Source organism: Asterias rubens, chromosome 17 (assembly GCF_902459465.1).
Source record: "Asterias rubens chromosome 17, eAstRub1.3, whole genome shotgun sequence".
NCBI lineage: Eukaryota > Metazoa > Echinodermata > Asteroidea > Forcipulatida > Asteriidae > Asterias > Asterias rubens.
In genome coordinates, this window is record NC_047078.1 from 11,624,848 (window position 1) to 11,652,405 (window position 27,558).

General features: G+C 40.2%; 1 pseudogene; it reads left to right on the plus strand.

The window, feature by feature from the left end:
- The first annotated feature begins 2,448 nt into the window (after positions 1 to 2,448).
- LOC117301813 overlaps positions 2,449 to 27,558 on the plus strand; it is a 34,667-nt pseudogene continuing 9,557 nt past the window's right edge.

Below are 27,558 nucleotides of genomic sequence, written 5' to 3' on the forward strand. Positions count from 1 at the left end.
TGGGGTAATGCGTCTCATTCTGTGTTGATAGACTGTTCCTTTTACAAAAAAGGGCCATTCGTGTTGTTAGCAATTCGTCTTATCTTGCTCACACTGATCCCCTATTCACCAAGTACCGTTCTCTGAAATTGAATGACATCTATTCTTTTCATCTGGGTACATTCATGTTTCAACTGGCTCACAACAGTTTACCCTCCTGCCTTGCTTCAATTTTCACCCATAATCAGTCCATCCATACTCATTGTAGCCGTCAAGCTTCCCACTATCACATTCCATTTACCAGGACCCTTCTTTCTCACAATAGTATTAAATACCAAGGTCCTAAACTCTGGAACAATAGTATTAAATACCAAGGTCCTAAACTCTGGAACAATAGTATTAAATACCAAGGTCCTAAACTCTGGAACAATAGTATTAAATACCAAGGTCCTAAACTCTGGAACAATAGTATTAAATACCAAGGTCCTAAACTCTGGAACAATAGTATTAAATACCAAGGTCCTAAACTCTGGAACAATAGTATTAAATACCAAGGTCCTAAACTCTGGAACAATAGTATTAAATACCAAGGTCCTAGACTCTGGAACAATAGTATTAAATACCAAGGTCCTAAACTCTGGAACTCTTTGAACACTCCTCTCACTAATGCCACTTCCTTGAGTATGATTAAAAGTAAGCTTAAACAGTTCCTCCTTAATAATTGCGCCTAGTTCTATTATGTCCTGTATTCACCTATTCACATTATTTTTATAGTCTTGTTGCCTAATTCTGGTTTTCCATTTTTTTGGTTTTTGTTCTCTAATGAGTATTAATTTAATTTAAATGAATCTATTTACGCACATTACTTGTCATCCTGTTAAATTATTGATGTAAAGTTTGTCCTTGTTTTTTTGTGTTTTGGGGGTTTTTGTTTTGCTTATCTGTTTCATGTTCATCTCTTCATTATTGCTTAGTATTTTTTTAGTACCTACGTATTGTATTGTGTTTGTTTCCTTTTGTAAACTGATTGTTATGCTTTATTGCTTTCGTTAGGGGGGTCCATATTCGACAAGCTTTGCTTTTTATGGGCCCCCTCCAACTCCATCACCTTGTGCTCTGTATGTTTTTTTGCTTGTTTTCCGTAATTTATATTTTGCCTTTGCTTGTAAATGTAGTATTAGGGCCTACTTCATGTATTATCATTATTCCATTTGCTTGTAAAACATAGTTCTTTATTCACTGCTTATTGTTTTGTTTAATTGTTTGGATTTGGAAATAAAGTGTATTGAATTGATTTAAACACATGATGAAGTGCAAGTTTCTTGTTAATTTTTTTTTTTTTTTTTTAATTAGTTTTTGATTGTAAACAATTTTCCTGTAGTGTTATACTATCACTATCAGAAACCCATGACACCATGTATAGCACTGTCAGTGTCATTTCTGCACTAGCACTTTTTCATTGAACTTCTTTAACAAACTTGATGACAGTATGTTGTAGTATAAAAAAACACACAACAAAAACAGACTGATAAAAACAAAAATATGCAGTGAGTATATATACAGGTTAGATGCTGTCAGGGGTAACTTTCCGTATGGCGCCACCACTTTTTCACTCAGTTTTACAAACAGGGATACGTCATTGAGCATGTTGAGGTAAGTTAGATACCATATCAAATAAAAAAGTGGTGGCGCCATACAGAAACCTTTCTGCTGTCGGTGCCACTCACTTCAAAGATTTGTTTTTATTCTGAGTGAGATGTAAGGCCATTTCCATTCAGCAAGGGGCACTTCCATTTGGTAAATCGCAAATTCCATCAAAACTTTTAAAAGGGCATCAAGGCCCTGTGGAAATCAAGGCCTTTGGCGATATTATTGCAAAATTATTGCGATGTCATCCAGTGGTAGCCACGGTGGGTGGTGCTGGGCGGGCCTGCCCAGTACCTACAATTTTTGGCCAGCACTCTGAGCAAAATCCTTTGTGCCGCCCACAGTACAGTTTTCAAAATATAGTCCACTGCATTGATGATCTGAGATACAACTAAGTAAATGTCGCAGAGAAAGAACACAGTCAAAAGGCCATTCAATTTGTTGCATGGCCCCGTAACACAATAGACCAATCCATTAAGCTCCGCCCCATTGCGTATTGACCAATTACAATGCAACAAAGGTCCGACAAATAAGGTCCGTCATGCGTGCGTGTATCTTGGCGCGCGCGACAGAGTTGTGCAGAAAGGCATTGGAGAGCCCCATGTGTTCTTGCTCACACGTGCTTCGTGGGCGGAGCCAACTGGATCGGTCTATTAGTTTTGAAACCTGGCATCAAGCCTGAAGCTTGCACTTCAGCAAAAATGGCTCAACTCAAATTGGTCTAGCTACATGTACAGCTCTGTCCACCGCTTTTGTCATGTTTGAGAAGTATCAAATTCAGGGCAACTATTTTTTTTCATTTCTTATTCACAGATACAAGACATCATGGAGGAGACATTGCCACCAGTGGTTGCCCGGGAAAGGTATTTCTTAGCCGCCCGAACTGGAGACGTCAAGGGCATCAAGGACAGTCTAGAGAACAGTGCCAAACATAACATGGATATAGACAGCGTCGATGCCAATGGGCGCTCTGCACTCCACATAGCGATAGCAAACGGAAACCTGGGTGAGTAAATGACAGTGCAGTGTTGTAGAAGGTATGCAGGGAACGATTTCCCTTTTATAGCTGAGCAAAATGCTTCACAGCATGTTGCTTCTCCAAAAACAGGATTCGCTACTCAATGTTGGCATGTATACATGTAGACGATGTGACCTCTGATGTCACTTAAAAACCATTCATGATTCGCGCGCATACCGCCAGGCAAAACCTTTGTGCTTTGGCAGCCAGCTAGAAAAGTACATGCAATCTTACCATGACTACGCGTGCCCGGAAAGAACATGACGTGTACAGTGTTTTGTCAACAGAGGGCGATTTGAATGTAAACATAGGTCACATCGTCTATAGATACAAAAGTGCTGGACGAAATCGTCCCCTGGTACAGAGCTGGGGCTGCTTTCGGTTTGCGTGTTCAGTTCTGACAAAAGTAAATTGACCACCACCTTGCCCATGTAGGGAGTAGGGTAAATACCATAGAGTTATAATATAAGAACTAGAGGGCGCACTGGTGATGCTGCTTGCACAAACGCGACGGAACCGTAAAGGAGATTGCGCGCCATTCTGTACGTGCGCTGAATAAGAAACACACGTTGGAGTTTGTGTTTATGAGCGCTACGCTAAGCAATGCCTGTTTGTTCAACTTAGAAAATGGCCGCCTGCGCGCTCCCGGGTCACGTATATAGGCCAGTGCGCCCTCTAGTTGTTATATAACTCTAGGGTAAATACCAATCTAGACCAACCAACTGTGTACTCAGATTAGTGCTGAGGGTTAGAGTCTGGGCCCTACAAAGCTGTCAGCTTTACACTGAAATCTCTGATTCCCTACATGTATAAACTCTTCAGTCTCCTGGGCCAAATTTACCTATGTGTACATGCTAAGCACACAAATTTGCTTACCATGAAAAAAACAAAAACAAAAAAAAACTGGAAAAAAAACCCAGGATTACCAACCAACTTTCCATTTTTTGTGCTATGCAACAAATGGAAAGTTGGTTGGTAATCCTGGGGTTTTTTTTCATGTTTTTTTTTATATTTTTTATTTTTCAGCTGTTGTTTGCTTATAAATCCTGAAAATCACGTGGAAACATGGTTGGTAATCCTGTTTTTATTAAGGAATAAATTTCATGCTGAGCAATTTTTCCTGTGCTTAGCAGCTCTATGAAATTGGGCCCAGACGATGACTAAAGCAGGCTAGTCAAAACGTTCAGACCAATAGTTAAAGAGCACTCTGCGATAGTGAAGTCCCCTCGATGACTAACTAACATGACTAAGTATCTAACATGACTAAGTAGTACCACCCAAGTTCCTACCTTCCCACCTCCCTCCCTCCCAGGTAGCAGGACAGTTCTCTTTACAACCAAGTCTCCCGAACTCCAAAGTCTAATAGACTTGTAAAGTTGTAATGTGCACTACCCAACCAGCTGGGTGTGTATAAGGTGCAGAAGGTACATGTAGAATAAATAGCAAGAAAAGTGATGAATCTTAAAGACCAAATTTACACAGCAAAGCGTGGGGTTATCTTACTTTACTGCAAACTGAAAATACACTTGAAATTGTTGGGATTTCGTTAGATTGTAAAATCTATCAACTCATGTGAACTGAAATACTTTAATACTGGATTTAAAGGCACTGGACACTATTAGTAACTACTCAAAACAACTGTTAGCATACAAACTTACTTGGTAAGCAATGGAGAGTTGATAGTATAAAACATTGTGAGAAATGGCTCCCTCTGAAGTAACGTAGTTTTTGAGAAAGAAGTAATTTTCCATGAATTTGATTTCGAAATCAACTATTCTTCATGTAACTATTCAAACAGCGTTTTCGTTCCTTCTGGTGAATCATTATTTCATGTATTTAGTATTTATTTTTTCCACAGCTGTTATATACCCGCTTCTTGAACACAAGGTCCAAATAAAGGACGCCCTCTTGAGAGCTGTGGAGCACGACTTCGGGGAAGCTGTCAGGATTCTGTGCGATGTTGCTAACAAGTCAATGGTATGTAATTTTGTTAATTGAATAAGCTTTCAAACTTCTGTCGCTTATCTGGTATGATTTCTGAATTGTTTACCCTTGGGAAGCCTTTTATGGAGCTTCTGAAAGCACACAACGTTGTGCAACAATGGAGTTTTTATTTTGTTCTAAATTGGAAATTTGCAGAAAGGTTTAAATTAAAGCCATTATACACTTTCGGTACAGAAAAAAAAAAAAAGTTCACAGATTTACAAATAATTTACAGGGTTTACAGAAGGTAGTGGTGAAAGACTTCTCTTGAAATATTGTTTCATGAAATGCTTACTTTTTGAGAAATAATTAAAACAATATAAATTCTCGTTAGCGAGAATTACGGATTTATTTTAAACACATGTCATGACACGGCGAAACGCGCGGAAACAAGAGTGGGTTTTCCCATTATTTTCTCCCCACTCCGATGACCGGTTGAGCCTAAATTTTCACAGGTTTGTTATTTTACATATAAGTTGTGATACACGAAGTGTGGGCCTTAGACAATACTGTATACCGAAAGTGTCCACTGGCTTTAATTTGGTCACATGTCATCCAAAAAGTGGACATGTTAAAGAGTGGTATTTATGTGCCTTACTCAAGTGCCATGACCAGGATTCGAACCCTCACCCTGCTGCTGACACTACCACAGCTTGGGTTTGGGGAAATAACGGTAGGCCAATAATTATAAAATAATTGTTAGCATAAACAATTTACTTTGGAATGAGCAATGGAGAGCTGTTGAAAACATTGTGAGAAACTGCTCCCTCTAAAGTAACGTTTTTGAGAAAGAGGCAATTTCTCACTCAATTATGAAAAGGACTTCTCTTAGCCTTTTATAAGGCATCTGAAAGCACAAAATTGTCCAACAAGGAAGTTTTTTCTTTTGTTGTTCTCTTGCAACTTCGATGACCACTTGAGTTCAAATTTTCACAGGTTTGTTACTTTGTGCATGTGTTGGGATACACCAAGTGAGTGTCCAGTGCCCTTAAAAGGTTTTGATAACTTAAAATTGTTTTTGGCCAAGACATTAATACCTACCCACTGTGAATGGAGATGTACTTGTATGTAGTATAATTTACTTGAAGAAGTTTCAGCTTCATAAGATGTCAAGTTTTTGAGAAAAAAACGTGAAATTCACATAGCAATGTTTCAGGAGAGTAAATCTGTTGAACATGCTGAAATTAATTTCGACTTACTAAGATGAAATGTTAGTTTTGTGAAATTCACGTCATTTCTCGAAAACTACAGCACCTCAGAAAATATAATTTTTAGGGAAGATTTCTACCACCATTAAATCGATTGAATGACCCAGTCACACTGCAGCGATAATGAAAACGATAACGATGACGACGCAAAGAGAACACATTTACTTGGTTGAATGAGCGTGAGCATACTATGCGTGGAGCAATTCAACCAATAGAATGCGTTCAATTTGCGTTATCCTTATCATTATCCCTGCAGTGTGACTCGTCCTTTAGTCTTATGTAAATCTGTGGACATTTTGTGTTTTGTGTCATATCAAAAGTACCCAAACCCTTTAACTCCAAATTATTTCAAAATTGATTTGATAATTTGTTTGAAGGATTATACAGAGGGTCGACAGATTATTGACTGCCGTTGTTCCAATGATGACTTCCATCCATACATCAATCCAATCATTCTCGCTGCTCAAAGAAATAATTTCCAGAAGGTGAAGGTAAGACAGATTTCTCCACTCGGCCAGAAGGGTTGGGGGAGCAGGGATGAGATTAGTCAGACTTTTTTATGTCGGCCTGGTGAAGAAAATCAGGCAATACTTTTTTTTTTTACAAATAGAAAAATCTTGCTCATTAGTCTACTTCTCTAGTTGCTTTGGATACTGTTTCCAAAAGCTCCTTGAAATCTACATATAACCCAAGGGGTTACCAAACGGTAGAAATGCTATACATGTAATTTCAACATGTTTGAGTTTGTATCGAATTTTCAGACTTGTTTGTTGCAGTAATAATGTCTCTCACCCCTGGGGGAGGGACTTGTGGGTAAAGCACTTGCATATCACCACTGTGTTCTTTGTTCCATTCCCAGCTAAAGCCCGGTTCATACTTCCTGTGAATGCGAATACGATGCAAATTTGATGTGAGTTTGACGTCACAACTCCTCTTTCGCTGCGATATTTGCAAGAGAGTTGAGCGCAACTCAACTCAGTGCGAATTTCGTTGCGAATTTGTGACGTCAACCTTCGTATCAAAATCGCATTCGCATTCGCAGGAAGCATGGGCAGAGCCACTCACTTCCAGATGTTTCTGATCAGCAGAGTGTGGGTTCGAGTCCCAGTCGTAACACCTGTGTCCTAAATGCAAGACACTTAACCACTATGCTTCGTCCTTTTGAATGGGACGTAAAGCCATTGGTCTTGTCTGTTATTCAACGCACGTAAATGAACCCAGTGCATTTGTCGAAGAGAGAAGGAATTTGCCCCGGTGTTCCTGGTTTGATTGGTAGCACATTGCGCCAGAGCACCTTGTAAACCATTACATAGTGCTATGTAAAAGGAGTACATTAGATCTCATAGTTCAAACATACGATTTGTCCCTTAAATACCTCACAGGAAAATACTGAATGTTAAAGCCTCTTGAGCGTCACTGAGTGGCGAACATGAGCGCTATATCAGAATCCTCATTTATTGTTAATATGTGTTCATTTTTTTTTGAGAAGTTCTTTGGGGTGAACTAACATTCCCCCCCCCCCCACTATTGTATTTGCTTACAATTTGAAGTACTGCTGAGGCCGTTTTTATATTTATTTTTATATTAACAGCGAACTGCTGGTTGCGCGACTACTACGAGCTGCCTGGAGTCGGGCAGCGCAGTAGTTGCGCAACCAGCAGTTTGCGCGCGGAAAGCACCACTGAAACTCAAACTATCTCACCGCGTAGGACCATAAACGACTTGTCCACAAGTCTACTACGAGAGTGCACTCGGCACGGCGCTAAAATCAACTACTTTCGCTTTGTGTGCGCAGGCACGGCACGACGTAATACTACCGTATTTGGTAATCTGGAGCTCTGAGTATCTCCGAGACCGCCACACCGGAGCCAAATTATAAACAGCTACGAAAGAAGAAGAATTTTGAAGTGGATGCCTTGGTGAATTGGAAGCCAATGAAGAGAGCGAATGATGGGTGTTATGTGTTCTGATTTTTTCGTAAGGGTGACTAATCTGGCAGCGGAATTTTGTATTCTTTGTAGAGGAGCGAGATGAGTGTTTGGAAGACCTGCCAGTAACCCATTGTAGTAGACGCCTTTGCTCTTCTTTAATTGCCCATTTCCAACTTTCCCCGGAAAACCGACCATGACACGCTATGGCGATCGGGCCTTTTCAGTCATAGCTCCAACACTTTGGAACCAGCTACCCACCCACATTCAAGCAGCTCTTTCATCGGACACTTTCAAATCTCAACTTAAAACCCATCTGTTTTGTCAATCTGGTTATAAGCGCTTAGAAAAATTTGATTTAGCTCTCTATAAATGTTGTAATTAGGGAATAACAGTGCGAGTACCCGGTCTTCACTGCGTGGTAATGACCAGGTTGGCTGGCGCTGTTAACAGACCGAGCCGGAGGCGAGGTCCGTTAACAGCGCCAGCCACCAACCAAGGTCATTACCACGCAGTGAAGACCGGGTACGAACACTGTTATTCCCATTAATAAATACCTTTTTTAGCAAATTAAACGGCTAAAATTGTCCAAATTTTGTGACTTTTCTCTCGGCGGTACTTCTAGAGGTATGTTCATTTTTTTTAAAATTTTATTATTATTATTATTATTCAGACGCCATATTTGAACTTTTGATGGTTCCCATCTCTTTCGTGCGTTAATCACATTACTGATCTTTGAGACCAGTGACTCTTTTAAACAATGATCTGTTCAGCGCCTTCACTGGAGTCAAAGGAGGCAAATGATTGGACGAAAGCTGTTCTTTGTGCATTAAAACGCGCACATGAGCTCAGCGTCAGTTTATACGTGCGCACCTGTTACGCGCGCGCACTCAAAATTGATACAGTTTCAGCGCAGGTCGCGCGTACGCGCAAGTGCGCGAAGTTGCAATGAAACTAACATGGATATAAATAAGCATGTGATACGTTGCAAGGTTTACACAATGTATGCTAATTTAGTGGCCACTTATTTGCTATTTTTCCAAAGCCGTCTTTATAGCAATCAGAGACTTGAAACCGTCCAAGGTATTTATTAATTATTATTATTATTTATTATATTTTCATAATTCATACAGCTCCTCCTAGAAGCTGGTGCACGCATCCCATTAGCCTGCGACGCGGCCGTTAACACCGCTTCCACAGACAGTTTCCAGCGATCCGTCAGCACCATGGAGATATACAAAGGTCTCGCGAGCGAAGCATACGTAGCCAGAGCGAGCAACGACCCAGTGGATCGGGCGTTTACGCCCTGTGATGAAATCAGACGACTTGGTGAGATCGAGATTGAGTTCAAAGTGTTGTATAATGAACTAGAGGTGAATATGGAACGATTCTCTACGGAGTTTATCTCGCAGGCAAGAAGTACGGAAGAGGTAGGTACTTATTAAAGTTGCCCTACATTTAGTTAAAGGAACACATTGCCTTGGATCGGTCGAGTTGGTCTATGAAAAGCGTTTGAAACTGTTTGTCATAAATTGCATGGTTTGAAAGATGTTTCTCATAATGTTTTATACTATCAACAGCTTTTTTTTTTTTTTTTTTTTTTTTTTTAAGCAAGTTGCCTGACACCCAAGGCCTGAAGGCCATATCAAGGTGTGGGCTACAATTATATTTTCTAGAGGTCGTTGCCACCTACTCCTAGGGCTGAAACAGGGTTACCCCTTTCACAGTCCATACGAATGTAGGCTTCGGTATCATCAATTCAAAGCCTTGCCGGTAGAGCAGAAAGCACTATCTCCACAATTTTATGTAGCTAGTGTCACGACCGGGATCCGAACCCACACCCTGCTGATCAAACACCAGTGCTTGAATCCGGTGCTCTTAACCGCTCGGCCATGACACTACCAAGTGAGATTTATGCTAACAATTGGTTCAAGTAATTACCAATAGTGTCTAGTGCATTTAATCAAAATGTTTCAATTAATTTATTGTTATATACATGTATTTGGTTTGCGGTAACACCATGATTGTATCTACTTACCAGGTAGAGTTTGTCCTTGGACGATGACTAGAGCAAGCTAGTCGAACTGTTGAGACCAATGAACCGATCTGGCCTGTCAATCAAACTGTGCGCGTTCACCCATTTGACCAATCACAGCAATGATTGTGGTCGGACAAACTCGGTCATGCGTGCGCGTATATTTGGCACGCGCGGCAGAATCGTGCAGAATGTCATTGGGAGTGCTTGTACACGTGTCTTGCTCACGTGCGCGGTGGGCGGAGCTTAGTGGAAAGCCGGAACGGTCCATTAAAAAAAAAAGTAGTCCCAGCTAATTTTCTATACCTTCCACTTGGGTAGTAGTTAAAAAGCAGGAAAGTTTTTTTCAGAACTAAGAAGTCTCCCGAACATCCAATAAATCTACTCTACTGCGGTAGTAAAATACAGAAAGATAGTTCTCTAAGAACAAACTCTACCTGGCAAGTAGATACACCTATGGTGTTACCACAAACCAAATATATATTGATACCTCACCATGTTTTTGTTATATGATAAAAAAACTTAAAGGAACACGTTGCCTTGGATCGGACGAGTTGGCCTATAAAAAGCATTTGTAACTGTTTGTTATGAAATGCATGTGGTTGGAAAGATGTTTTAAAAGTAGAATATAATGATCCACACAAATATGCCTCGAAGTTGCGTGGTTTTCCTTTTGCTTTGCGAACTAACACGGTCGTCCATTTATGGGAGTAAAAAAATTGACTCCCAAAAAGTTGCCGACCGTGTTAGTCGACGAGGGAAAAGGAAAACACGCAATTTCCAGGCATATTTGTGTGGATCATTGTATTCTACTTACAAATACATATTTTTCCAACCACATGCATTTTATAACAAATGGTTACAAACACTTTTCAAAGACCAACTCGACCGCTCCAGGGCAACGTGTTCCTTTAAATATTATCAATAATATTATTTGTAAATACTTGATGATGATTTTGTTATGTTTGCAGATTATGACGGTCCTGTCCCACCCTAATAAAGACAACCTAGCCAGAAGTCTTTTTTTTATTTCCTTCTGAAAGCACACAAATTGGTCCAACAAGGGTGTTTTTTCTCTCATCATTTTCTCTACCAATTTGTTATTTTATGCTTATTTTGGGATACACCAAGTGAGAAGACTGGTCTTTGACAATTACCAATTGTTTACCTTCCCTTTAAGAGCACTGGTCTCCTCATCAAGCTCTGGGGTTTCTGATCAGAAGAGTGTGGGTTCAAGTCCTAGTAGTTTACCTCGACGATCTTGTGTCCCTGAGCAAGACACTTATGTAACCATTATTGCTTTGTCCTTTGGATGGGACAAAAGCCATTGGTCCTGTGTCTTGTTTAATGCACATAAAAGAACCAAGTGCACTAGTATTGAAAAGATAAGTAGTTCGCCCCCGTTGTTCTTGACTTGATTGGCAGCATATTGCGTCGCTGCATTTTGTAAACCATTACATGGTGCTATGTTAAAGGAGTAGGTCTTGTAATTCTAACGTAGTCCACCTTGCTGGAAATACTAAGGGAATCAATGTGTGGTGAAGAGGTTTTCTTGGACTGGTTCTTGATAATTTTACCGAGACGATCGTTGAGGTAAATTATAAAGAACCAGGGGTGGATTTCACAAAGGTAGTCCGTACTTAGGACTAGTCTTAAGCAATGCTAAGAGATGGGACCAGTCCTGAGTTAGGATGAGTTACTGGTCCTAACTTAGGACCAGTCCTATCTCTTAGCATTGCCTAGGACTAGTCCTAAGTTAGGACTACCATTGTGAAATCTACCCTAGGTCCCGGCGGGTTTAAAACTAGTTGAAAACCGATTCAACACACTTTGATTCCCATTCATAAATACCTTTTCGGTCAAAAACATCAAAACTTTTTTTTAAATAAATGCAAAAATTATAATTGTTAAATGATTTCTTTCAACACAACACCCCTCCAGCTATGAAATGGTAAAGACCTCAGCCGCCCTCGGGTAAACAACTCCTTATAAGGGAATGCTGTGCGCCTATCGCGTGATGTGGCACAACTTTTTTAGCCATTGCTCTCGACCAATAGGAATGAAGAAACTGTCTTATAAGATTAGGTGCAAGCTCGCGTGTCACGCCCATGTTTCATCACTTTTTACTGGTGTTATATCATCCGTTCAAACAACCCCTCGTGATGCCCTCTCGACCAATCAGAATGGATAAACTGTCTTAGGTATTTATGAATGTATGTTAAAGCGCCTTCAGAAGGACTGAGTTATGGATATGCCTGCTAAATAAGAAGCCACTCTTTTTTTGTTATTGTTATATCGAATGCATGTGAGTGCTTTGTCGCAGACTGGTCTGGTTCATCAAACCAAAACTCTGGTGTTGTCAGCAGCAAAAGGGTAATCGCTTTTTCACTGTTTTCTCGTGACCCATATGGCCAATCAATTTGATACGTGTACTCATGTGTAGTTTTGTCAGTTTATGTATGGACCACATAAAGTGCTTACATGTACACTGCCAGCTTACACTGCCAGTAACTGTTTTGTTAGCTAAAACCAATTCTGTACATTGTTCCGTAATTTTTTTTGTATTTTCCAATTTCTTGCCCAGTTCATCGCTCATCCAAACTGTCAGCAAGTCATCATAAGCCAGTTCTACAAACGACCTCTCTTCGTCAGAGACAAGTCTGCCGTCTACCGAACTTTTCTCTTTGCTCTACTCTTTCTTCTCTACCCCTTCCTCGCTGTACTCTATGTTTACTCCGACAGACAGAAAATAAAAACCTTCGTCAGAATTCCGTAAGTATAATCAATTATATCTGAAAGTCTTTTGGGGGTCTTTTATACAGTTTAATAGTAATATTTATAATAATAATTTGAGAGGGCTAATCATCCTTACTCGCAGCTAAGAGCTGAATTGCGAAGGACGCGGCTACAACGTGTTCGAGAAGCAGGCATGCAAGGGCGCCTATAATAATAATAAGACTTGTAATGTGCACATATCCACCCTGATGGGTGTCCAAGGCGCAGTAAAACCAAAAACAAAACAAAAACAAAACACAACACAAAGAAAAACAGACACAACAAAATTAGTAATTGAAAACTTGTGACATAAGATAAGTTTTGAGAAGAGACTTGAATTTTGCAGTACAAAGACAAGATCGAAGATTAAGTGGTAGAGAGTTCCAGATGCGTGGCGCGGCTGAAGAAAAAGACCTGTCACCCCATGAGTGTCGAGACTTGGGTTCAATGAGGAGAAGCATAGAACTTGATCGAAGATTCCTTGATGGAGTGTAAACTTGAAGCAGTTCAGAAATATAGTGGGGAGCCTTGCCATTAAGAGCTTTGTGGACAATGAGCATCAGCTTGAAGATGATTCGTTGAGAGATAGGGAGCCAGTGTAGTTGTTTCAGAATGGGGGTGATAGAACACTAGGATTTTCTAGACAGTGTCACAATGCGGGCAGCAGTATTTTGGAGCCGTTGGCTGCCAGCCACATCAACTTGATTTTTTTCCTGGTGGAGGAAAACCGGATAGTCTGGGAAAACCCTCGTGGCACAGCAGAGAACCAACGCACAACTCAACTCACATATGGCTGGCCGGAAATCGAACCGGAGTCACTTTGGTGAGAGGCGAGCACTTTAAACACAAGCCAACCATGCCACCGAGGAGTTATATTGCCACACCCTTTTAAAGCAAACGTAATGATTTCATGGTCTGGCCATTCCAAGATATTAACGCAGAGTGCAATCAGATCCCCCTTGTGCATGCCGAAGATTACTGTACTAATAATTCAATGTATGTTTTTCACCCTGCCTACAGCATTGTGATGTTCATCATGTATCTAGCGGCTGATCTGACCTTCGTGACCTTACTAACCTGGGAAGCAGTTAACGATAGCGGAACGGCTCACAACCTTAGCTTCACTCGGCCCTACATGTACAACGTGGCTGCACTGCTCTGGATTCTAGGTAATATCATTTATTCTGTTTGTCTGTAAAGGTCATTTGTCATGTTTGTTGAAAGGGTTTTGATACTTTTTGTTTTGTACTATCAACAGCTCTCCATTGCTTGTTACCAAGTAAGTTTTTTGGTAACTATTATTTTGAGTAATTACCAAAGGTGTCCAGTGCCTTTAAAGGCAGTGGACACTATTGGTAATTGTCAAAGACTTGCCTTCACACTTGGTGTATCTCAACATATGCATAAAATAACAAACCTGTGAAAATTTGAGCGCAATCGGTCATCGAACTTGCGAGATAATAATGAAAGAAAAAACACCCTTGTGTGTGCGTTTAGATGGTTAATTTAGGGACCTCAAGTTCTAAATCTGAGGTCTCGAAATCAAATTTGTGGAAAATTACTTCTTTCTCGAAAACTATGGCACTTCAGAGGATGCCGTTTCTCACAATGTTTTATACCATCAACCTCTCCCCATTACTCGTTACCAAGTGATGTTTTATGCTGATAATTATTTTGAGTAATTACCAATAGTGTCCAGTGCCTTTAACAGGACCCTGATGTAAAACAGCCTCTGAGCTTATGCTTGTATCCTTTATAATAATTTTTTATTGAGACAGTAGGGGTGTACATTGTAGTGCCAGCTGCGATGGGGTTTGACACTCCCGCCCAGTGACTCATGAGAGTCGGTGAAAGACCTTTTTACGGTGGAATTGTCGGTCCTCGGCTCAATTTCACAAAGAGATTAAGATTTATTATCTTAACTGAAATTCACAAATCATTATGGCAACACTGACAACACTTATTAAGATGACTCTTAGTGCTATGTAAAATCAGCCCCAGGACACCTCGACCTGCATTATAAGGAAGTTTTTGAAGAGGATGTCCTCCCTTTTTAATATCACCTGGTGCGACTTGGCATTGGATCAAAACATCTGGAGATCGTACACAGGAAAGTCTGTAGTATGACACTGAACGGAGGCTTACAGAAGATACCGTTGTGGACACTATTGGTAATTAGTCACAATAATTATCAGCATAAAACCTCACTTGGTAACAAGTAATGGAGAGAGGTTGATAGTATAAAACATTGTGAGAAACGGCTCCCTCTGAAGTGACATAGTTCTCGAGAAAGAAGTAATTTTCTATGAATTTGATTTCGAGACCTCAAGTTTAGAATTTGAGGTCTCGAAATCAAGCATCTGAAAGCACACAAGTTCGTGTGACAAGGGTGTTTTTTCTTTCATAGTTATCTGGCAACTCCGAAGACCAATCAAGCTCAAACTTTCACAGGTTTGTTATTTTATGCATATGTTGAGATACACCAAGTGAGAAGACTGGTCTTTGACAATTACCAATAGTGTCCTTTGTCTTTAAAGACACTATTGGTAATTACTTAAAATTATTGTTAGCATAAAAACATACTTCGTAACTAGCAATGGAGAGCTGTTGATAGTATAAAACATTCTCAAAACCATCCCGTAGTAATGTAGTTTTTGAAAAAGAAGTAATTTTCCACTAAAATGTTTTAATTTGATTTAAAAACCTCAGAATTAGATTTTGAGGTACCAAATCAAGCATCTGAAAGCAAACAACTTCTTGTGACAAGGGTGTTTTTTCTGCCATTATTATCTTGCAACTTCGATGACCAATTGAGTTATTTATATATATTTATTGACCAAACCAACAGCGGACGAGCTGCCAATTACAGGAAAGGATACAAAAAAAAAAACAATAAGAAATATTCATATAGCCTATATAAAAACAATCTGATATGTACAAAGTTAACAATTAAAATAGAATCATCTTAGGAAAGAAAATTAAAGCATACATTGAAGATTAAGTAAAATAAAATAGGAAACAGAAACAGACCACCATGAACGACTGTGAAAATATATTTAAAATAAATTTTAAAAGCAAAAGCCTACATTAAATTATAAACAGAATAAACGATAAAAAGACAAGGGAAAAAAAAAAAAAAAAAATTGATGTAAACAATACCAAATAAAATAAAACAAAACACTGTAAATACATGTATACATTAGTTACTGGAAGAGGATATGGCACTCAAAACCTGAACACCAAAGGAATTAAGAGAAGGGGCTCCGAACACATCACAAGAACCATGGATACTATTATATGTGGAGGAAATCCTTGACAAAAAGCCACGCTTTGTCACATCTACCCGATTCCTTGGCACATATAAGATGTGTTTAATAGACTGTCTAGTATTACGGTTAGGAACATGTAAGGCAAAGGGGTTGAACTCAGTGTTGCTAAAATGATTGTGGAAAGATTTGTAGAGAAATAGACAGTCATTCAATATTCTTCTCTGTCTAAGGGGTGGAAGTCTGTACATTTTACATAGGTCAAGATAATCCAAGTTATAAACAGTGCCATTATTTAGTGTCCTATGAATAAATTTGAGAAACGAAACTGAACTCCCTCTAGTCTATGTGCTTGATGGGCTGAAATAGAGTTAAATACAATGGTACAAAATTCAAGATTAGGTCTGATGAGAGAACAAAACATTACGCCATACTAAACCACTCATGCGATTGGCTTCTTTGATAATAGTATTAACATGCGAGTTGAAAATGAGTCTGCTGTCAATAAAAATACCAAGATCTTTCTGGACATCAACACGAGTAAGAATATTATCACCTAAGGTATAATCAAATTTGACAGGCTTCTTCTTAACAGTTAGGGTTAAAATGCTACATTTGTTAACGTTAAGAAATAGACGCCATGTTTTAGACCAGTCAAGAATTCTATCTAAGTCAGCCTGCAAAGAAATAGTATCGGCTGTGCAACCAATCTGACGAAAAACCTTTAGATCATCAGCATAAAGTAAACATTTATTACTTAAACATTCAGGAAGATCGTTAACAAATAATGTAAATAAGAGAGGTCCTAGAATTAAACCCTGTGGAATTCCAGAGGGCACTGTTTTCCATTCGGAAGAAAAACCATCCACAACTACTCTATGTTTTCTGCCAGTTAGATAACTTTGTAACAAAATTAATACATTTGGATGAATATTGTAGGAATTCAGTTTGTACAAAAGAAAATCATGGTTGACTCGATCAAATGCCTTGGAAAAATCAGTATATATAACATCTAACTGCTCTCTCTGATCAACAGCACAGTATGCCTCCAGTAGAGTGAAGTAAGGTTTGTGGAACAACCCCTTCCAGAGACAAAACCGTGCTGTTGCTCAGAAATCGCAGGTCGAACATGGGAAAAAATCTGCTCACATAGTATTTTTTCATAAACCTTGGCTACCTGAGGGATTAATGAAATTGGCCTATAGTTAGAGACACTTGACTTTTTACCAGCCTTATGGATAGGAACAAGGTTAGCAGTTTTCCAACTTGAAGGAAAGCATCCCTCCTTGGATGCTCTTGTGAAAATATACGATAAAGGACCACAGAGGGCACCAGCACAGGAATTAAAAACAAAACCTGATACGTTATCTGATCCACTAGCTTTAGAACAGTCAATATTGTTTAACTTTTTTAGAACATCAGATTCAGTTATTTGGATAGCAGGCATGGCATTCAAGTTAGCAGACTGAAGAGTATGCATAGTCTCCGTTGCATCAGATTCATCAGATGGTGGAAGATAGACAGACTGGAAAAAGTCCATAAAAAGAGCTGCTTTGCTAGACGAATCGGTAGCTTCTAGACCTGAGGTTTCATGACGAAGAGTTGAAGGCAAGGCATGCCGGCGGGATCGAGCCTTAATAAAACTCCAAAAACGTTTTGGATTTTTACCAATGTCATCAGTGATTGATTGAAGATATGATGCATACTTAATCTTTACCAGTTTCTTGAAATCAGTTCTTGATTGCTGAAAAGATGCTATGTTCTCCGGAGTAGGATTGGACTTCTTGCGGCGAAATGCTCGTTCTTTGGCTCTTAGGGCAAAATGAACTTGTCCATCAAACCAAGGAGGTGAGGGACGACGTGGACGGACAACAGGCACAACATCAATGATGGCAGCTTCAACAAGATCATAGAAGAGAGATGTAGCATCATCAATATTGTCAGTGGCTTCGAGCAGATTCCAGGGAATGCACTCGAGTGTTCTGTTGAGGTCTTTTAAATCTGCTTTACGGAAGTTAAAAATGGGCCGACTGGTACAAGTGGTAGGCTGTAAAACAGGCATTGAAGTATCATTGAAAAGAAAGCTCAATCTTATTGACTTGTGATCAGATTGAAAAAAGTCATCACCTGTTGTAGACGAAGCTAGGAGGTTACTAGAAGTAAGGGCAAGGTCGAGAATGTTTTCTCCTCTTGTGGAGCAAACGTTTACTTGTTGCAAATTGTGAGCAGACATGACAGCATCAACAAAAACATCATCAATCGTCGATCCACTTGAGACTGCCAGCTTACTTCTAGGGTTCCACTGTAAAGTAGGGAGATTGAAATCTCCAACAATACAAATGTTATTGTAGTGGCTGGAAACAATAGTTAAGGTGTCAGCCAGTGCCTCTAGTGGCTCAACTCCACTGTTCGGTGGCCTATAAAAAACACCAAGAAGCATCTTGTTGCGGCTAGACAGACGTACCTCAACCAATAACAGCTCCAGATCATTACGCTCGAAATCTTGCCTTCTACGGCATACAAAGTTATTGTGACAGCCTAGAAGTACACCTCCTCCGCGTCTGTTTACTCTGTCATAACGAAAGATGGTGTAGTTGGGGATATTTAACTCGGAATCCATCACATCAGTAGTGAGCCAGGTTTCAGTTAAAGCAAAGAAGTTAAAATTTCCATAGTTTTTTTTGTGCTTCAACGCTGAGATACACCAAGTGGGAAGACTGGTCTTTGACAATTACCAAAAAGGTGTCCAGTGCCTTTAACAGGACCGTGTAAAACGGCCTCTGAGCTGTTTTATGTATCCTGTGTAAATATTGTTTTAATGCGACAGTGGGGATGTTGTGCCAGCTGCGAGGGATTTGACACACCCGCCCAGTGACTTATGAGAGAGCGGGTGAAAAACCTTTTTACAGAGGAATTGTGGTAGACACTACAGCGGTCTCGAATTCAATACTGAGGTCTCGAATTCAATACTGAGGTCTCAAATTCAATACTGAGGTCTCGAACTCAATACTGAGGTCTCGAATTCAATACTGAGGTCTCGAATTCAATACTGAGGTCTCGAATTCAATACTGAGGTCTCGAATTCAATACTGAGGTCTCCAATTCAATACTGAGGTCTCCAATTCAATACTGAGGTCTCGAATTCAATACTGAGGTCTCGAATTCAACACTGAGGTCTCGAATTCAATACTGAGGTCTCGAATTCAATACTGAGGTCTCGAATTCAATACTGAGGTCTCGAATTCAATACTGAGGTCTCGAATTCAATACTGAGGTCTCCAATTCAATACTGAGGCCTCGAATTCAATACTGAGGTCTCGAATTCAATACTGAGGTCTCGAATTCAATACTGAGGTCTCGAATTCAATACTGAGGTCTCGAATTCAATACTGAGGTCTTGAATTCAATACTGAGGTCTCGAATTCAATACTGAGGTCTCAAATTCAATACTGAGGTCTCAAATTCAATACTGAGGTCTCAAATTCAATACTGAGGTCTCAAATTCAATACTGAGGTCTCAAATTCAATACTGAGGTCTCGAATTCAATAGGTCTCGAATTTAAATATTTTAGTGAGAAATTAGTTCTTTCTTAAGAGGGAGCCGTTTCTCACAATGTTTTGTTCTATCAACAGTTGTTATGCTAACAAATATTTGTAATTACCAATAGTGTCCAGTGCCATTAAAGAAGATAAGTTTCTTGGTAATCACTCATAATTTTATTTCCCCCTCGTATATGTAGGTATGATGTGGAGGGAGATTGAGTGCATCGCAGCTAGAGGGTTCACAACGGTCATGACCCAGTGGGAACATCTCAGGGATACCGTCATCATCCTCATGTTTCTGGTCGGCGTAGTCTTTGAAATCATCGCCTACATGGTACGTAAAATTCCACTGTTCTACAACCCCGGCTATATCTCGTTGGGCCCCTCTGCCCCCTTTCAATAATAATAACAATAATAATAAGAAGAAGAAGAACTAGAAAGCACGGTAGCTGTATTTGAGCAAATACGGGTATCTCTGCCCGGCGGGGGGTGGAGCATAATATTCTGCATGGTTTATGTTGCACTTGGAGAAATGAAAATTGTGTGTGTTTTGGGGGTGATACAGAACAATCTGTAACATGAAGCTTATAACTCCGGCAGGCACAGCGTGTAACAATAGCAATATATTTATATGAAAGTACACACAACCATCAATAGAATAACTACATGAAAATAAGTCAAGAGTTCGGAAGAATACGAAATCCGACCATACGCAAGCGCATACGTAAGCATGCGCACATATTCCCAAATATTTTCACGACATACATGTACGTATGCCGACAAGTTTACAGTTATACGATGTGCTTTTGGGCCACCGTACCTTTTTGATTGCATACGTTTGCGATGTCACAAATTTATTCGCAAATGTTTGCGCACACGTATGCGGTGTCAAGAAATTATTCGCGAATAAGTATGATGTCGGGATCAGACTGGATGCTAAAAATCCACAGATATATATTAGAAATTTTAATTAAACATATGCGACAAAGTATAATAAAATTTTCGACAACTCAAACATATTCGCATACGTTACTCGCGAATATCTTAACGAAATCCCACCATACGCAAGCGCATACGTAAGCATGCGCACATATTCCAAAATATTTTCACGGCATACGTATGCCGACAAGTTTACAGTTATGCGATGTCCTTTTGGGCCACCGTACCTTTTTGATTAGGTAAAAGTCAGCTGCCTATTATTACATGGACAAGTGATAACACTATTAATATCAAGTGTCCAACTTTTACTAAGAAACACTTAAGTTTGGTACTGTTACCAACAGTATCATGCAGTTGTTTTACAACATATTTCATTGCAAAGACATTTGGCAAGGTAATGAATCTCACATAAATTCCAAAAACATTCAAAACCTTTTCTTAAGATGCACTGTGAAAAGAATAATTTGTAAAAGCTAATAAGCTAATTTAAAACAATTTTTCTATAAAAATGCTCCGTTATTGAATGACTATTGACTTATGGATTAACGGTGACGATTGCGAAGTTTCCTCACTCAAACTAAAGCTCATGTAACTAACAACCATACACGGTTAGCACGGTTAACATCCAGTGGCTCTCCGGGTTTTCACCGAACCCGTATGCCGTGAATAAGCTCCAGACCACGGCAGAGTGTTTTTAACGTTCACGGTGCAGGTCACACTGCGACCGGAAAATCCCCCATTGCAATAACGTGGGGAAAAGCTTCGGTGGTGATCGTCTCGCAGCGCAGCGTAGAGGATTCACTCATCACGTGACTAAAACAACCTCGTTATATTTTTACGTTGCAATTCTGATCGGCTTACAAGCTTTAGGTACGAGGTTGGAATTTTTGGTTCCGTTTTTTACGAAACCGCGGCTTTAGCTTGGGATGTCACTTGGGCTTCGGCTTGGGCTTCGTCTGCCTGTTTGAAGCCCCGTTAGAAAAGCACATGTTTTCTAAATAACTGACGGAGCCTAAGCCCAAGCCCAATATGTGGCCACGGTTTTGCAAATGCAAGCTGAAGAAGAAGAAGAAGGAGAAGAAGAAGAAGAAGAATATCCACCACAAGGACAATATCTCTGCCGTTGCACGGGCAGAGATAAGAAGAAGCATTTATATAGCGCTCTACGGAGAACAGAGCGCTTTACATGAGACTATGACAACAAAAGAAAAACAAACAAACTAGGATGGGTGGGGAAACAGAAATGTCTTGAGGAGGCTTTTGAATACAGGCAACGCGATCGCCTCTCTCAGACCCGCGGTCAATGTTGGTTCTGATTGCATGGTCTTTTGTGTTCAAGTCAATTCAGTGGACATTTATTTTTCACGTCGACAATAACAATTTCCTTTATGGTTTACAGGTTGCATTTCTTACTTATAAAGAAGGTACAACATTGGTATTTATTTACTGCATATAGAGTGCACAAATTTGGACACAAAAACATTATCTCAAATTGCAGCGTTTCAAAACAAATTTCCTTATTTATTGTTTAAAGGCAGTGGACACTATTGGTAATTACTCAAAATATTTTTTAGCATAAAACCTTTCTTGGTGACGAGTAAGGGGGAGAGGTTGATGGTATAAAACAATTTGAGAAACGGCCCGCCTCTGAAGTGACGTAGTTTTCGAGAAAGAAGTAATTTTCCCTGAATTTGATTTCGAGACCTCAGATTTAGAACTTGAGGTCTCGAAATCAACCATCTAAACACACACAACTTTGTGTGACAAGGGCGTTTTTTTCTTTCATTATTATCTCGCAACTCCGATGACCGATTGAGCTCAAATTTTCACAGGTTAGTTATTTTATGCATATGTTGAGATATACCAACTGTGAAGGCTAGCCTCTGACAATTACCAATAGTGTCTACTACCTTTAAGCATTGAGTTGAAAACAAATAACAATGAGTATAATAAGGAAAGATGGATGCCACATAATTTAAAAGCCGTACAATGTATAGAAATTTCAAAGTTAATAACTAGAGAAAAGAATGTGCTTGTCAACATGCAGGGAAAAAGGTTTAAAGATAGTGGACACTATTGGTAAATGTCAAAGACAAATCTTCTCACTTGGTGTACATGTATCTCAACATATGCATAGAATAACAAACTTGTGAAAATTTGAGCTCAATCAGTCGTAGAAGTTGCGAGATAATAATGAAAGGAAAAACACCCATGTCACACGAAGTTGTGTGCTTTCTATGCTTGATTTCGACACCTCAAGTTCTAATCCTGAGGTCTCAAAATCAAATTCGTGGAAAATTACTTCTTTCTCGAAAACTATGGCACTTCAGAGGGAGCCGTTTCTCACAAAGTTTTATACTATCAACCTCTCCTCATTACTCGTTACCAAGTGAGGTTTTGTGCTGATAATTATTTTGGGTAATTACCAAAAGTGTCCACTGCCTTTAATAACTAGAGAATTGAACGTGCTTGTCAACATGCAGGGAAAAAGGTTTAAGCATAATGCTTTTGTGCATTTCCCTGAGACAGAAAACATTGAGTGGGGGCAGGGGATGGGGGAGAGAATGTTTATTGTTAGGGGGAATTGTGGGCATGGAATGGCTTTATGTAACGTTAGGAATGGGTGGCCCAGGGGAAGCATTTTGGCCGGGATTGTACAGGAAAGAGATTTTTCAGTCTTTTGGCTGAACTCAATCTTTTTTATGTCGGCCTGGTGAAGAAAATCAGACAATATTTTTTTCCACAATTAGAGAAATCCTGCTCATTTGTCTACTTTTCTGGTGCTTTGGATACTGTTTCCAAAGGCTCCTTGGAATCTATAACCCCAGGGGTTACCAAACGGTAGAAATGCCAACATTTCAACATACCTTTGAATTTGTATCCAAGTTTCAGACTTTTTCGTTAGTAATGACTCTCACCCCTGATAGTAGCAACGATATAATCCAGTACGGACCGAGTTTGTCATAGGCGAACTCGGCTGTGTTTTTTATGGTTGCGTTCAATTGGCTTGCCTAGGTCTATCCCGGTCTGCCCCCGGTACGTTCAATTAACTCGGACGTCATTCCAGGGGCTTTCCTGGGTCAGCCCCAAGTGCCCTGCTTGTGGGACGGGTCACTTGGGGCTGGCCCCAGGTGCATGGCATCACCACAAGAGGGTGAGTGATCATTAGTTTAGCGCAGGGCAGGGGCTCACTTGATTGAGCACTGCGGGGTCGACACAGGGAAGCTAATCGAACGCACCCAATGTAGTTCACAGGAAAATGATAACTCAAGAAGCTCCAAAAATTTCTGAAAAATCAAACTGTAGTTGGACACAGATTAGTTTTAAAAATACTTACTTGAAGTGATTATATAATTGTGATTAGAGATAGAGACCAGAACATCACTTTTCCTCTAGCGACTCACACCTGTTATCTCCATGTTATTCCCTTTTCAATGACAGTGGATCATGCACAAACCGGGAGGGGCTGCTGACTGCCCTGGCAGATTAACTGCTCATCCATTAAGTTTAATGACCTAAGTATTTCAACTTAAACACACCTACCTTACGAGTTTTTGTAGCCAAACTCAAAAATTCTTTAGTTTCCCTTAGACCAGCTTTACCTCTTTGTAAAATCAAGCTCTCGTATACTTTGTAAAATCAAGCTCTCGTATACTTTGTAAAATCAAGCTCTCGTATACTTTGTAAAATCAAGGTCTCATATAACTCTTACTCATTACTTTTTAAAAACTCCATACAGACAATCCCGTTTGCAGCAGATGCCTTGATGACGACCACCGAGGGCACTGTTCGTTTCAGGAGATCCGCAGAGCTTCAGCCATCCATCATCGAGAGGAATTTCACAGTTGTCAAATACGCTGAAATTGGCGACTACGTTATCGGTGAGATCGACAAAACAGAGATGCAAATCAACCAGACGACAAAGGGACAGATCAAGGAGCATGTGCGGAGGTATATGAACTATACGGCACGATGCCGAGCCGGAGGGCGCGGGGGAACGTCATACAACACCATCGATAAGACCCTATTATCAGCTGACTTCCTCAACCGGACCTGGGATCACCCGCAGATCATGGGCGAGCTATGTTTGCCCTGGCGACTGCGTTTACGGTTCTGCGTATGTTACCGTATTGCGTGATCAGCGATCTGATTGGTCCACTGCAGATCTCCCTCGTTAGTATGATAATCAGGACGTTCCATTTCTTTTTTGTCGTTGGGATCGTGCTGGGATCGTTTGCTGTTGGATTGACGTTGACGTACTTGCACTACGTGGATGAAAGCAGAATTGGCAGCTTTTCAAGGTAAGTTTAATAACAGGCAGTTACACCCAAACACATGCTTCATCATCATCATCATTTAGCCTGTGTTAAAGGAACACGTTGCCTTGGATCGGTCGAGTTGGTCTTTGAAAAGTTTTTGTAACTGTTTGTTATAAAATGCATGATTAGAAAGATGTTGTAAAATAAGAATACAATGATCTACACAAGTATGCCTCGAAGTTGCGTGGTTTTCCAAACACGGTCGGCCATTTGTGGGAGTCAAACATTTGACTCGCATAAATGGCCGACCGTGTTAGTTCGCGACGTAAAATGCAAACCGTGCAATTTTGAGTGATACTTGTGTGGATCATTATATTCTACTTTTAAAACATCTTTCTAACCATATTGCATTTCATAGTAAACGGTTTCAAATGCTTTTCAGATATAGCTCTCCTCATGTAAAAACCTAGCTTTTAATCAAGGTGCACGCGGCAGCGCCACCCCCAGATGTCAAGCATGAAAAAAGACCAGCGCGAGTGGCGAAGGTGTGAAGCGCCTTTAGGTATAACTCGTTTATCTGATCATTTCATATGCACTTTCTGTGTGTTGCCCTCGGCATGTGACTTTGCAGTACACGGGCGTGCACACGTGAACAATGGTGATTGTGTCTTCTTATTGGCCACTTCTCATCACGCTCATGCATTGTGCGTTACATTTCTCCCACCAAAATCTGTGGCAAAAAGTAAAGAAAAACATCATGCCACAAAACGAGTTGCTAAAAACTTTGTTGCTCGCGCTGGTCATTTTTTGGTGCTTGATATCTGGGGTCGTTCTTGACATCTGGGGGGTGCAGCGTGCGCCTTGACTAAAGGCTAGTAACACCGTTCATTTTTATTTCTTGCAGTTGTTCCTGCATAAACCCTGATGTCATCTCTCCATCTTCTTCTCTGTCTACTTCTTTTCCTTTTCCCTGTCCTTTGGTTGGCAATCCATTATTCTTGTTGTCCATCTCTTGTCATTTCTTTGGGCAGTTTGCTCAGCCCATCTCCACTCAGCTGTTTTATTTTTGTCCTAATGATGTCTCTTACTCTTTTCTTTTGTATTTCTGTGCATTTTATCCTGTCCTTAAAGGAACACGTTGCCTTTGATTGGTCGAGTTGGTCTTTGAAAAGCGTTTGTAACCATTTGTTATAAAATGCATATAATGATTAGAAAGATATTTTAAAAGTAGAATATAGAGATCCACACAAGTATCACTCGAAATTGTGTGGTTTTCTTTTTACCACGTCGACAAACACGGTCGGCCATTTATGGGAGTAAAATTTTTGACTCCCATAAATGGCTGACCGTGTTAGTTCGCAAAGTAAAAGGAAAACCACCCAATTTCGAGGCAAATGTGTGTGGATCATTGTATTCTACTTTTAAAACATCTTTCTAACCATATGCATTTTATAACAAACGGTTACAAACGCTTTTCAAAGACCAACTCGACAGATCCAAGGCAACGTGTTCCTTTAATTGAGATATACATGTACATGTACGTAGCATTTGCCTCTCCATTGCTCTTTGTGCTCTTCAGGCCTGAAGCCTTATATTATTTGAGAGTGTCATTACCTTGCTCTTTTACAACATGTTATTAACTATCAACAGCTTTCCATTGCTCGTTACCAAGTCAGTTTCTATGCTAACAATTATTTTGAGCAATTGCAGCTAGTGTCCACTGTCTTTTAGATGCCCACATGACAATGCATGACATCGGATCAAACTGTGTTTTATAAAACTGTTTTTTTTTCTTTCCACAGTATTTTCCAGTCTTTGATTACCCTGTACTGGTCAGTGTTTGGTATGATGCCGATGACTGAGTTACATCTACCCCCGGAAGCTGTAGTCGCAGAAACGTCCGGCTCTCTGCTCTACGCTTCGTTCTACGTCCTGGTCATTATTGTACTCCTCAATGCTCTGATTGCTGTATGGAGCAACGTTTACAACGAAATTGAGGTACAATAAATAACTACTGTGATTTACATTATTAATATTTATAATTAATCATTTGGGGGCCTAGTCATCCTTACACACAGCAGAGAAGCTGAACTGTGAAGGGCGTGGCTACAACGTGTTTGAGCTGCTGGCATGTAAGGGTGCCTCTGGCATCTAGCCACAGCAACCAATATATGTACACGGCGGCGGAGCCCAACCAGAAATGTGTTTGATTTTTCATGAAGGGGGAGAAAACTGGAGGGCCTTGAGAAAAACCCCTGTGGCATACATGGCATATGGCATAGGAGAGACCCAATGCATAACTCCTCAATAAGGACCTCAGCTGAGAATCGAATCAGGGTCACATTAATAATATCGAAGTCTTATATAACGCACGTATCTACCAAACAAGGTACTCAAGGCGCTGAGTGTATACAAACTTTCAGAAAGATAGGTAATTGCAGTGATGAATTCTGAGACCCAATTATTTAGCACCTTATCATGGTTTACAAGGTGCTGCGGCGCATACAGCAGCCACAGCCAGGAAGACCGGGGCAAACCCCTTCTCTTTTCGATAAGTGCACTGGGTTCTTTTACATGCGTTACACAACACATGGGACCAACTGCTTTACGTCCCATCCGAAGGTCAAGCAATGGTTAAGTGTCTTGCTCAAGGACACAGTGTCACGGCTGGGGATTCGAACCCACACTCTGCTGATCAGAAACACCAGAGTTTGAATTCGGTGCTCTTAACCGCTCGGCCACGACACTTCCACATTAGTGAGAAGCCAGCTCTTTACGCACCAGTGGTCCATATTGTACCACCCAAGTTGGGTATCATGGCCGAGTGGTTGAGAGTATCAAATTCTAGCTCTTGTGGTTAAGTCATTGGGTTCGAATCCAAGTCATGGCACTTGTGTCCTTGGGCAAGATGCTTTACTTTAAAGGCAGTGGACACTATTGGTAATTGTCAAAGACTAGCCTTCACAGTTGGTGTATCT